Source organism: Melozone crissalis, unplaced genomic scaffold, assembly GCF_028551555.1.
Source record: "Melozone crissalis strain CALT ecotype California unplaced genomic scaffold, PUWL_Pcris_2 ptg000046l_1, whole genome shotgun sequence".
Classification (NCBI taxonomy): Eukaryota; Metazoa; Chordata; class Aves; order Passeriformes; family Passerellidae; genus Melozone; species Melozone crissalis.
The window spans coordinates 14,080,898-14,093,618 of NW_026535824.1; positions in this window are offsets into that span (position 1 = coordinate 14,080,898).

The window sequence follows — 12,721 nt, forward strand, 5'->3', positions numbered from 1 at the left end:
GACCTAAAGGCATGAATGAGAAAAGCATAGAAAGTGGATGATAATCAAGAGAGAGAAAATAAAAAAGAGCTCCCTGCAGCCATGGTGGCAGCTCTGGATCGGCACCAGGGAGAGGCCGGACGTGGGCGTGGATGAAGCAGAGGCAGGGACGAAAAGAGCAGAGGCAGAGGAGGTTCAAAGCTGCCACAGAGCAAGCTGGGCCAAATCAATGTGCATCTTGTAAGAAATCAGGACACTGGAAATAAGGCCAGTGCCCAGAGTTAGCAGACAAAGTACACTAAACTCTTGCAGCCACTCTAGATGATAAGAAATGACCGAGACTGGCAGTTCTTACCCTAGCAGGTTACCGGTTAAAATACAGCTAACGAATAATAAAGAAGTTGAATTTTTAACTAATTTTGGAGACACATTTTCACTCTTGAATCAAGCACTGATACCCAAAAGTGAAAACTATCTTCAAGCACTAGGAGTCACTGGCCAGCCAGAAAATGCATTCTTCCTGAAACCACTTTGATGTAAAATCAAGAAGAAAATGGGAATATATCAGTTTCTTTATTTACCAAACTCACCCAAATCTGTCCTATGCAGGGATTTTCTTGAAAATTTAGAAGCAACAGTTCCGTTTAGAAAAAGAAAACTTCAATGGAAGGTACCTGAACACAAATGAGTGGTTTTAGCAGTAGGACTGACAACTGACACCAGACCAACAAACAAGAAGAACTAGTTAGAGGAAGTATTGAATCAGGTATACCCAAGAGTATGGGATACTGATAGCCCAGGAAAATCCAAACGAGCAGACCCTATGAAAATGGAGCTACAGACAAGAGTTAAGGCAGTAGTCAGAAAGCAATACCCTTGAAGATTAGAAGCTAGGAAAGGAATAGAGCCAACAATCAATTACATTCCTGACATCAGGACTATTGGAAGAATGGCAGTCAAAATTTAATACTGCTACATCAGCAATAAAGAAACCTAATGGAACTTAGAGACTAGTGCCAGATTTCCAGGCAATTAATGGTTTATACCTTACTGGCTTACTAGCTAAGCTTGGAGATGATTTTATTTGGTGCGGGGAAGGTCCATGGGCAGGTGCTGTCGAGAGCCGTTTCCTCATGGTCTGAGAGACCAGATCTCCCAGGCCACCCTGCTCTCAGGCCGGAGGTTGTATTGTGCGCTCGACCGGCAGCGGAAGGAGGGCTCTTGACACCGTGTCTGATGCAACAGGGTTTTTTGAAGGTAGGTCAGAGGGTGCAGGTTGGGTGAGGGTGAGAAGAGGGACAGGAAGAGGCAGGAGCACAAGCACTGTAACATGACACATAAGGCACCTGCAAACTGCTGGGGAAGCCTCAAGTCTGGTCAGTGAGCCACGCGTGCCCTCAGCATTGGGACAGCCACCTTTCCCTCAGTGAGCCTCACATGCCAGGGTCAGCAAATCAAGAGGCACCAGCCATGCTGTAGGTGACTCAGAGCGAGTGCAGAGGGTCATGGTGGCCAGGGGCCAGAAGCAGGCAGAAAGCCATCGGGGCTGGGGAAAAGGCTCTGCTCTGCTTACAGCGTGGGCTGAGGACCGGGAGAGCTCCATTTCCCCCTTGAGATGTTGGAGACGGGGCCTTTCAGCCTCCTGATAGGGCTGCAGGCAGCCAAAGGAGTACGACGACACAAGGCCGAGAGCAGCAAAGCAAAGAGCCAGCCGTGCGCAGCACAGGGAGGTGGCCCAGTGCAAAGCCAGTGTGGCACCCTGAAGGTGCCCGCTGCACTCTCATGTGTCCCTGGCCTGGGAAGGACAGGAATGTCCGTGGTCCAAGAGGGCCTTTCTGTGGCCCCTTTGGGCTCAAAGCTGCTGCTCTTCTGGCTCAATGGGGCCTAAAGCGACTGAGCTCAGCCTCCCCCACAGCAACAGGAACAAGACTTGGATATCAGGCAGTGGAGCTCAATGCCTAAGGCTCAGGGGCAGGGGCCTCCAGTCTGGAGCACAGGGAGGGCACACGCCCAGCCCCACAACAGCTGGCCTCACAGCCCTGAAAGGCCAGGACCAGGGTTCCACGCCTGATTCCAGGGGGTCCCTCCAACAGGCCACCGATCAGGAAGCGCCAGAGCAGCCGGCTGTCAGGATCAAGGCGGCTGCCAGGGGGCTGCTTATGGCTTCTGACAGCCAATTGCTCAGGGCTTAGCAGTGCCTCAGCCCCTCAGGGTCTCCCCCAGCCTGGCCAAGCTTGCCGGCAGCAGCGTCGCAGTCCCACAGCAGCTCCAGAGCAGCCCTATCCAGAGGCGCCTGGGAGCCCTCAGCAATGCAGCCAGCAGCACATGGCCAGGAGGACACGGATGGCCCTTCCTGCCCGGCACAGGGCTTGAGGCCATCTCCAGGCACCGCTCTGGCAGGGATCCCTGCAGCTCCGGCCCCTGCCCAGCTGCTCTGTGGCCGGCACAAAGGCTTCAGCAGAACCACTAAAGGCCGAAGGGGCTTCTGGCTATTTTCCCTGCAACACTGCACACCTGGGCAGCTGGCTGAGCACAAGCACCCTTTTCCCCCTCTTCTCCTATGCCCTACTGACCCTGTGCAGGAAAAGAAAGATCCTGGGACTCTGTGTATTGTAAGATATTCTATTCTATTCTACTCTAAGATATTCTATACTCAACAAAAAGGAAAATACAAACAGAAAAATCTCAAAGAACAAAAAGAAAATCCCTGCTGGCTCAAATGGCTCCAGGAGACAGTCTTGCAGATCATCTCTCTGCGGAGCTCCAGCAGAACAGCAAAGCAGTGCCGCACAGACGAGGCCGTTTCCTCCATGCACTGCGGAATTGATCTCGCAGCTTACGCCAGGGAGAGTAGGAAGCTCTCTGTACGGCCCGGAGAACTAAACAAGATTCAACTGCAGCATCTCTGATTGCAGGACTGCTGTCATAGGCCATTTCTTCAAGGGCTGCAAGAGAGAGGAACAGAGGCAAGGTCAGATGCCGCATGTGCAGAGAGCTGAGGAGATCCCCCTGCCAGGGCCATCCCGGTCGGCTCTTGCCATGGCCCGCAGGGAGCAGGGAACAAGGGGATCAGCCCGAAGCTGCTGGCCACGAATGGCACACGTGGCCCTGAAATCTCTGTGTGCTCTGCCCACGGGTGCAGATCCCTCCACAGCCGGAGCAGGGCTTGCAGCTGCCCCCTCCAGCCCCCTCGGTCAGCCCGCTGCCCTCACTCCCTCACCAGTGCAGATCAGCTGCAGCTCTTGCTGCTGCCCCCTCAGGTGCCGCCCGGCCATGCCTGTGAACACAGAGCCTGTCACGGCCCCAGCGGCACAGCTCCCTGCCAGCGGCGCTGCCGGCGCTGTGGCCCCACGGGCTGCTGGCCGGGTAGGGCTCAGCCCGGGCCCTTGCTGCTCGCTGCCACCCCAGGGCACGGCTGCCAGAGGGCGGCAGCAGCAACGCCCAGGCCAGACGGGGCTCCACGGCGCTGGGTCGGGCTGGCGCTGCCGGGGCAGCAGGCGGGGCTGGGGCCAAGCTGCGGTGGGCCGGGGAGGGAAGGGGCAGCCCGGGCTCGGGACTCACCCATGAACCTGACGGCCGCCTCTCACAGGGGCTCCTGTGGGCTCTGAAGGTAGGGCAGGACCCGGCGCAGGTGCTCGGCCGCTCGGCTCCTGTCCTCTGCCAGCTGCAGAGAGCGGCAGGAGGGAAGGGTTGGCGCGGGCTCAGCTCCTGGACAGGGTGCTGCCTGCGCCCAGCGCCGGCCTCCCCTGCCCGCACAGCCCTGAGGCGCGGCAAGCAGCTGCTGGCGCCGGGCTCCCGAGGGGAGGGGGCGGAGGGCCGGCTGCTGCCCGGGGAGCTGCGGTGCCGGCCCGCAGCCCTGCCGGGCTGGGGCTCCGAGGTCACCCGGCTCGGGCCCACAGGAGCCTGGAGCAGAGCCCGCGCGGCCTCGGGCTGCAGCAGCGGGCACAGCTGCCAGCCCCGCACACTGAGCTCCGCCCCCAGGGACCTTGGCCATGCTGAGGCTGGGGGTTCTCGGCTGCTCTTACCAGGCACTCGCCAAAGCTCTGATCCAGGTGTAGCATTTGTTCGATGTCCCTCCTCTTCAGGAATCTGGCTGAGGAATGCAGCGTTTCCCGGGAGGCCTGGAGAGCAGCAGAGACGCAGAGATGGCCCCACAGTCTAGGGCACAGGAGCATCCCAGTGCCACAGCCTGCAGGAGACTGCAGCCCGCAAGGTGCCAGGGCAGGAGGCAGCCCAAGCCCCTGCCTGGGGGACAGCAGGTGGCCACAAGTGCTCACCTCAGCAACAATCTGATTCTCATCATGGCAGTGGAAGTAGAGAGGGAGCAGGCTCTGGCGCACGTGGGACTTGAGGGCCTTTCTTCCCTCTTCTGTTAAGTCCAGCATCTCTTGAAAGACAGCCATGGAGCTCAGCTGCACCTGGATATCATCCTGGATGAAAGGAAAGGGCAAAAGACCTGAGCATCAGCTGCTTCAGGCCCCCCAGGGCACAGGCCTGCATCTGCACAGGGCAACAAGGGTCCGGGCAGCAGCCAGTGGCTGTGGCTGTGGGCACAGAGCCTTACGCTGTCAAAGAGTGGCAGGAGAGCGCCTCAGCCAGCTGCAGGGCGATGGGGGTGGCTATTGGGGCACCATTATCCAGGAGCAAATATCTCAGTAAAAGAATGCTCATCCTGATCATGTCGCTGTCATTTTCCTCCAGGAGCTCCACAAGACTTCCAGTCAGGCTCCGCAGTTTTTCAGCCTGTGTGGAACACCACTTTGTGAAAGGCCGCCCTGCTGCCGCAGGGCCCAGAGGCCAAAGGTCTGTCCCGAAGCACTGGGGCAGCTGAAGCGGGAGGCAGGAGAGCTGGGAGCAGCTGCCCCAGCGGCCGAAGCCCAGGCAAGGCCAAGCGACTGCATTGCCCAGCCCCACGCTGCCTGCACGGCTTCAGCCACTGCCCCCTTCTCACCATCAAGGGATTCTTGCCCAGCACTACGAGGCCTCGGAGTGCCAAGTAACGCCTGGCCATGTGCTCGCTCCGCAGGTTCTGTGCCAGGATCTCCAGAACACTGTCACTGCATTCGCTCAAGTCCAGGCACTCGAGGACCTGAAAGGCACAGGGCAGTGATAGGGGAGCCGGCCGGCAGGAGCCCGGAGCTGCACAGGGCCGGGCCCAGGCAGCAGCACAGGGCATGGGCACTGTCCTGGCAGCTGTGGCTGCGAGTGGGCAGAGGGCTGGGAGGCAGCTCAGCCAGGCAGCGCTGGCCTTGAGGCTCACCTCCACAAGGAATGCCAGGGCAGGGAAATCCCAGTATGGCATCTCTTCACCGAGCATGGCAAGCAGGTAGAATGCAACCACGGAACAAAAGTGGATGGCTAAGCGGCGAATTTCTCTGAAGAGGGGAAAAAGGAAACAAGACCCTGAGCTAGTGAGGCAAACCTCTCCCAGGCGTGACTCATCCAGTTCTCATCTTTTCCCAGCACCCTTCCAGCAAGGGGACGTGGGCCATCTGGGAGTCGGTTGCCCATGGGCACCCTCCTCTGCCAGCCTTTTCCAGTCTGCTTGGCCGTTCCTTTAGTGACAAGGCTCTGTGGCCCATGGCCACCACAAAGACTTTGTGGGGCACCTGGGCACAGAGCAGCAATGTCAGAGGCAGTGGGGAGAAGGGGGTCTCACCTGGCAAGCAGAGCCACGGCAAAGTGGTGAGTGTCAAGAGAGAGAAGCGTGTCCCAGGCACACCTGCGCTCCATTGCCAGCACCACATCCTCGCAGCGGAGAAGGCAGAGCAGGGACTTCAGGGTGCGCACTGCAAACCTGCGTGAAGAGCAAAGCCCAGGTCACACTGGCAGCACTGGCTCCTTGGCAGGCCACGTGACCTGGAGCCATTTCAGGCTCCGTGCTCCAGGAAGGACTGGATCTGGACTCCTTCCTCTTTTCTTTCCTTCTTTCCTTCCTTCTTTCTTGGGATCCTGCTGCCAGGAAACTCCAGATTGGGCAGTGCTGGCGACGGGAAATTGGCAGGTTTTAGCTTTCTTTGCCAGCAAATTCTGGACTTGGGTGGTGCCAGAAGCTGGAAATTGCCAGATGTTGGCACTGGCAGTGCCAGCGCACACCAGGTCTGGGTGGCGAATGTGCCAGCACCACGAAATTTCCAAATGTGAACTTTCAGTGCCAGAAAATTGCTGGAATTATGCTATGCAGGAACCTGAAAAATTCTGGATCTGCGCACTTGCGCAGTCAGCAAATACAAGATTGGGTTGCTGTAGGTACCAGGTATTTGCAAGGTTTTGGCTTTCTTTGCAGACAGTACTAAACTTCGGCTGTGCAGGCAGCAGGAAATTCCCGCATCTGGGCGGTGATGGTGCCAACAAACACCGGATCTTGGCATTGCGAATGACAGTATCAAGAAGTTGCCAGATTGTGGCTTTCATTACCAGAAAATTGCTGGACTTGGCTCTGCCAGAACAGGGAAATATCCAGATCTGAGCACTGGCAGTGGCAGCAAACACCAGGTCTGGGCGGTGCTGGTGGCAGTGCCGGGAAGCTGCTGAGTTCTGGCTTTCTTTGCCAGAAAATTGCTGCATTTAGTTTTGCTGGCACTGAGAAATTTCCAGATGCTAATTTTCTGTGCCAGCAAACTGCTGGAATTATGCTGTGCAGGCATCTGAAACATTCCTGATCTGGGTAGTGGCGGTGTCAGCAAACCCGAGATCGGGTTGCTGTAGGTACCAGGTCTTTGCTTGGTTTTGACTTTCTTTGCCAGCAAATTGCTGCACTTGGGCTGTACCAGAATAGGGAAATATAAAGAATTGGGAACTGGCAGTGCCAGCAAACACCACATTTCAGGAAGGACTGGATCTGGACCCGTTCCCTCCCTGCCTCCCTCCCTCAGCAAGGTGCCAGAGGGGCTGGACAGCAGCCAGGCAGAAAGGGACCTGCAGGGACTGATGGACAGCAGGCTGGACATGAGCCAGCAGTGTGCCCAGGTGGCCAAGAAGGTCAAAGGCTCCTGGCCTGGCTCAGGAATGGTGTGGCCAGCAGGAGCAGGGCAGGGATTCTTCCCCTGTGCTCAGCACTGCTTGGGCAGCACCTCGAGTGCTGTTTGCAATTCTGGGGCCCACAATTTAGGAAGGACATGGAGGGGCTGGAGCGTGTCCAGAGAAGGGCAACAAGGCTGGGGATGGGTCTGGAGCACAAGAGCTTTGAGGAGAGGCTGAGGGAGCTGAGGTTGTGTATCCTGGAGAAGAGGAGGCTCAGGGGAGACAAGGCGGTGTCAGGGCACAGGTTGGACTTGATGATCTCCATGGCCTGTTCCAGGCTTGCTGATTCTGGGATTCTCTGAAGCCACCCTTGGAGCAGTCACAGGATGAGCCCTGGGCCTCCTCTTCAGAAGCTTCAGCAGCCCAGGTCCCTCAGCTTCTCCTGCCAGCCCCAAAGCCCATCCTGTCAGTCCTGCAGAGCCTCTGCAGCTCCTCCTCACTGCCCAGAACAGGGAGCCCCAGAGCCAGACACAGCAGCCCAGATGTGCCCCCCTGGCCTGGGGTGCCTCTGGCAAGGGAGCAGCACCAGGCACTGCGGGAGCCTGCAGACAATTGATCTGAAGGCCAAAGCTCCTTAGCTCCTTCTGGAAGAGCAGGAACAGTTCCTCATTCCAGTGTGGTGGAATGCTGGGCACCACAGCTCCAGGTGAGGACTGGACACAAGTTTGCTCCCACTGAGTGCTGTGATGGGTTCTCCAGGAGCTCTGGCCTCCTGTGCTTGCCAGGCACAATGAGGAGAGAAGGAGCCAAGTGCACTGATGTAGGAAATGGATTTGTAGAAAGCTTTTAGGGCCTAATAGAAGGCCCACAAAGTATGCATCAGTATATAAATCTTGAGACAGGAAACACTAACTTAAAAATGCCATGGAATAGGACAGATATTGTTGAGAGAGAAATGGAGCTGGAAACAAGTTTCAAAAGATGGCCTTGCAAATAAGACTTTGGATAAACAGAGCTATGAAAGATGCATTGGAGTGGGACACACAAGAGGTAGTTTTAAATAATTGGCTTTAAGGCATCTACAACATGGCATGGCAAAAAGCTGATAGACCAAGAAATACTGTAATTAGGAAATAGTTGGCTTCTTAACTGTGATGGCATGAATAATAACATCTGTATTGTCTCACCCGTCTCATGAGACTGAAAATGGAAGAAAAGTTTTTAAAACACCTCTCAGTTGCCCCATCTCTAGGTCAAGAAAAGAGTATTATCCAACACACTGACACACCTTTGCCCTGAGCATAACCCAGCCTGGACCAAACACACTGAAAGGTTTCCCCTGTGGCCCATGTCTCGAAACATCAGGTCTGCTGTTTGACAACTCGGGTTGGGTTGCTGTCAAGGAGTTCCCTCAGAAATACTGAGTTTGTCTTCCTCTGTGCCTTCCCCTCAGCAGCCTTGGGGATGCTCCTGTGTGAAGCCATCTGTCTCTCACAGTTTGAGACAACTTCAAACAGGATATTGTGCAATAAATTGTTTCCTCTAAAGTGTTCCAACAATCCCTTTCCAGCAATAGGAAATTATTACTAATAGATGAAAGTGAAAAACCCCAACAGTTTATTAACAAACAGAATCCCCCCATGACACGCGTTAGTTACAAGAAGGTGCCGGGGTCTCTCTTGGGAAGAACAGGAGCTGTTACGGAGCAGTTCCAGCAGCTGATGGAAGCTCAGTGGCTTGTCCGGCTTTCTCCCATGGCAGAGCTCCATGGAGCGGGCAGGGCAGTGAAGCAGCTGGGCTGGAGCCCCTCGCTGCCTTTTCTCCCGGCGTGGCTCAGCTCACAGACTCGGGCTGGGAGCGGGGCCGCTCCGCTCCTGCCGGCACCGTGTCCCTGGGCTTGGACAAACAGTTTCCTGCCAGGAGAGCCCTGCACACTGCTCCACAGATCTTTCATAGAGGCCCAAACCAACTCCAAACACTCTGTCTGCAGCAGCTTTTCACAAAGGGCTGCAGAAATCCAGGACAGCTGCAAGTGAGTGTCGGAAGGCTCTTGTCTTGTTCCTGACAGCAGAATTCTTGATGATTTGATGCAGTTTTATTCAGGTGTAACATGAGAGCTGAGTTTTTTTTGTTAAAATATTTCTTGATGAATAACAAGCCTGGGGAGCATGAGGTACAGGACTGACATGCGAAAGCATGAGCATATCCTCCAATATGGCCAGTTTAATTGTCCATTTTATTACTCTTGTATTTACTCCACACTAATAAGGAAAACCAAGCTTTGCTTGGAGGCAAAACAGGCATGGGATACACTACAGTCCCTCGCAGGCTCAGCAGGGCTGGCAGTGACAAAGCAGGCAGTCTGCTTCATTGTGAACCACTACAGAGATACATCCCAATCTGGTTTAAGTAGCATGGTATTATTAAGAGCTCCTTTTCTGCATGAGACACAAAAAGGAGATCCCAAATTATCTTCATGCAAGCATGCAGTAAACAACTGCTCCTGCTGTCCTAACAAAGCGTTTCCTTTGGCAATTACACTCTTCCCATTCATCTTTTGATGCAGACACTTCAGGTTTTCCCCCACACCCCTGCAAGGCTGGCAGTCGATGATTCCCATTTCCTGTTCTTCCCTGGACATGGTGCAGAGGCTGCTTTAAAACAAAAAGCCCTGAGATCTGGACAGCTTGAAGGAGCATGAAATGCTAATTAAGTGCTCATATTGGTAACACCCAGGTCTGCACTGCCCAGTGCTCTGCAGCAGCAGCAGCAGGACCATGCATCATTCCTGTTGGTGGATGTTCATGCTTCTGGTGTTTAAGAGCAATGACTTTGAGAAGGGACAAAAATGCCCCTCTTCAAACAGTGGGTGTGCAAGGAGATGTGGTGTTTCACAGCCTTTTCTAGAATATTGCAGAAAGATCTAAGGTAATATTGTGGCATGGAGTAGGTCACTAAATTTGTCTCCAGAGGAATCCCCAGAGGGCACATTCACTCTGCTGCTGATGGCAACCCCATAAGCTAATGGACCAGTTTTCCCTGCAACGTGCCACCCTGCCTGGGCTTTACTAGGCCGGGACTAGACCCAGAGCAAAGCAAGCACATGCAGCCAGGTGACATTGTGTGACAACAGAAGCTGGCAACCATGAGGACTTTGCTGTCAAAAGGTTACAGCTTGCACTGGGCCCAGAAGTGTTTTACCCTAAAGCAAAGCAAATTAAAATGTGAAGTTTCAAAGTTTCAAATGACTATGAAAGGAAACTGCAGAATAATTTCTGGAAGGGCAGCACTGTCAATGATCATGCAGCCCACCAAGAGCTGGAGCTGAATCCAGAATTGCTTCTTCCAGCTGTGCAGGAATTCATTCCACTGGCAAGCACTGGTCCATGGGAACAAATGATCCCCTAACTCTGGGCTGAATGGCACCCAGGCTGCAGTGCAGATTGGAGGAACCCTTGTCACTTGTTATTGGCCGCCCAGTGCACTCATCCTTCTGCAAACAAGGGGCAAACAACACAGCTGCACTGCTGTCCCCAGTAATATACATACAGGTGGCTTTTCCAAAGCAGTGCATCTTTTCCCAGTGAAATACATTACCTCTTCTTACCTGTGGAATTGTGATTGAAGACACCTGTGAGCCAGATCTGTGGGAGATTGCAAAGGAGCAAAGCTTTGGGATTTGGGCACACTTCTCTTGGTTTCTTTGCTCAGGCCTTTGGTGAGCAGAGAACATACCTAGGTAGAAAACCTTTGACTATACAGGATCTTTTGGATCCATTGTCCCTCAAACAGGTCAACAGGTGACTCTGTTGTAATGCCAAGTAACAAAGAGCAGCACAAATGACACAAAGAAAACATGGCCAAAGAGGAGGAGGAGAGGCCCAATGCGGAAAGGATGTGGTGAGACGCTGGCACATCGAGTGAGCTGCACTCCCATAATCTCTAGGCTAGCAGGTCCTGGTCTCACATTCTCCTTTTGGTTTTTTTCAATTTTGTTTATTTATTTACTTTTTTTCATCATCAAAAAAAAAAATAGAATTAAAAATATGTCATCAAAACTAAAAGAGAGAATCAAAACACATTTATTCAAAACTACATCTAAAGATGTAGTTCTAAAGATCTGATCTAAAGATCAGAACATATGTACAGCTGTAACTGTGAAGCTGTTATGTTTGCCCAATTATCCAATCATAAAAAACCTCAAACAATATTAAAAGTAGTCGCAATTTTTTTTGAATAGTTAAAATAAAAAAAATATAAAATTGGATACAATATAATTTGATTAAAATAAGGGATAATTTGGTTCAAATAATAGCACATAAGCAAAAACAACCGCGGGGTACAGAGTGCAGGGTTCAATGACCCTTGCCACTTCACGTACAAGCTTGCCAAGTGAAAATCACCCCTTATATGCTATGTGTAAATGCCATCTCCTCCCATTTTCGGTTCGTCATATCTCTATCTCCGCCTTCATTACCACCTTTACCACGCATGTGCCACCACTCGGTTTGGTGGTCGCACAAGTCTTTGGGGGTCGTCACAGATGAAGGCTCTGTAGTCTTCTTCGTTGTCCTTTAATTCACCTTTGGGTTACACAGGCGCACCAAGCCAGTACAATATAAGCCAAGACTAACGTATCACTGCCTCTACATATCAAGGCAATAAATCCCTTATAATTAGCATTTTCTGGGATCCAACCAGGTTCTTGGTCATTTTTAGCAACTGTATCTTCAGCTTCTTTCCTGTGGTCCTTGAGAACAGCTGCTGGGAAGGGCGGGTGGAGCCCCTCCTCTCCCTCTCTTCTTTGGCATTACAACTTTAAACTATTTTATTATTCTCAAATATTAATTGCTGTATCAATATTGATTACTGTTTCAATATTTATCAGCACAAATCGTACCTATTTATCACAGACTGATGTCACTGGAAAAATTCCCTCTTTTCCAAAGGTTTTCATTTGCTTTGGCTGTACTTTGTATGGCTGCAGGTCACATTTCCTTATGCTTAAGGAAGTATCTTGGCGGTTACTCTTGGTAATATATCTTGCTAACTCTGCCCTTGGAGGAATTACTCAGTTCTGCAGTCCTTATTACACACCCTGTTCTAAAAGACTTTTATATTGTTTTCCCTCTCTCTGTGTTTTCACACTTGTTCAACAAGGTTTTCTTTCTAAGAACATTAGTCACAATATCCCAAAGGATTAAAAATGCTTAGGTATTTGTTCCCTAAGTATTTACTAAAGAAAAATAATAATAATAAAAAAAAACCTGTATGCATGCTGGATGTAAAATACAAACAGAAATAAACTTGAGAGTTCTCCCAAAAACCTTAAGAAAAACCCCCATGTATTCTATAAAACCTGGAGTATTTATCTACAGTATACAAAAATGGGCATGTTCTAGAAGAGAAAATTTGTGCAACGGTTCTGCACAGAATTCTATGCTTTCAAGCTTTTTGCCCTTCAAGGGCAGTGCCATTCTCTGAACTGTAATGCTCTGAGCATGTTCTGCTCACCATGGCAGCTTTCTGCTCTGCCCTGGTACAGATCATCCTCCCAGCATAGGGGCAGTGCAGCCACCACAACTCGCAGCACCTTCCCACACAGCAAGAACCTGAAGGACAGAGATGGCTTTCACCAGCTGCTGCGGGTTCTAATAGTGCCACCTCTCAGCTGCTGAAACCCTGAATTTCTGTGTTGCAGTGTGTTAGTTTATTGAGCCAAATGTTCTGTTATGTAGTGGTATGTTCAAGTGTTCCCCGAGTTATTACAGTTAGTCTC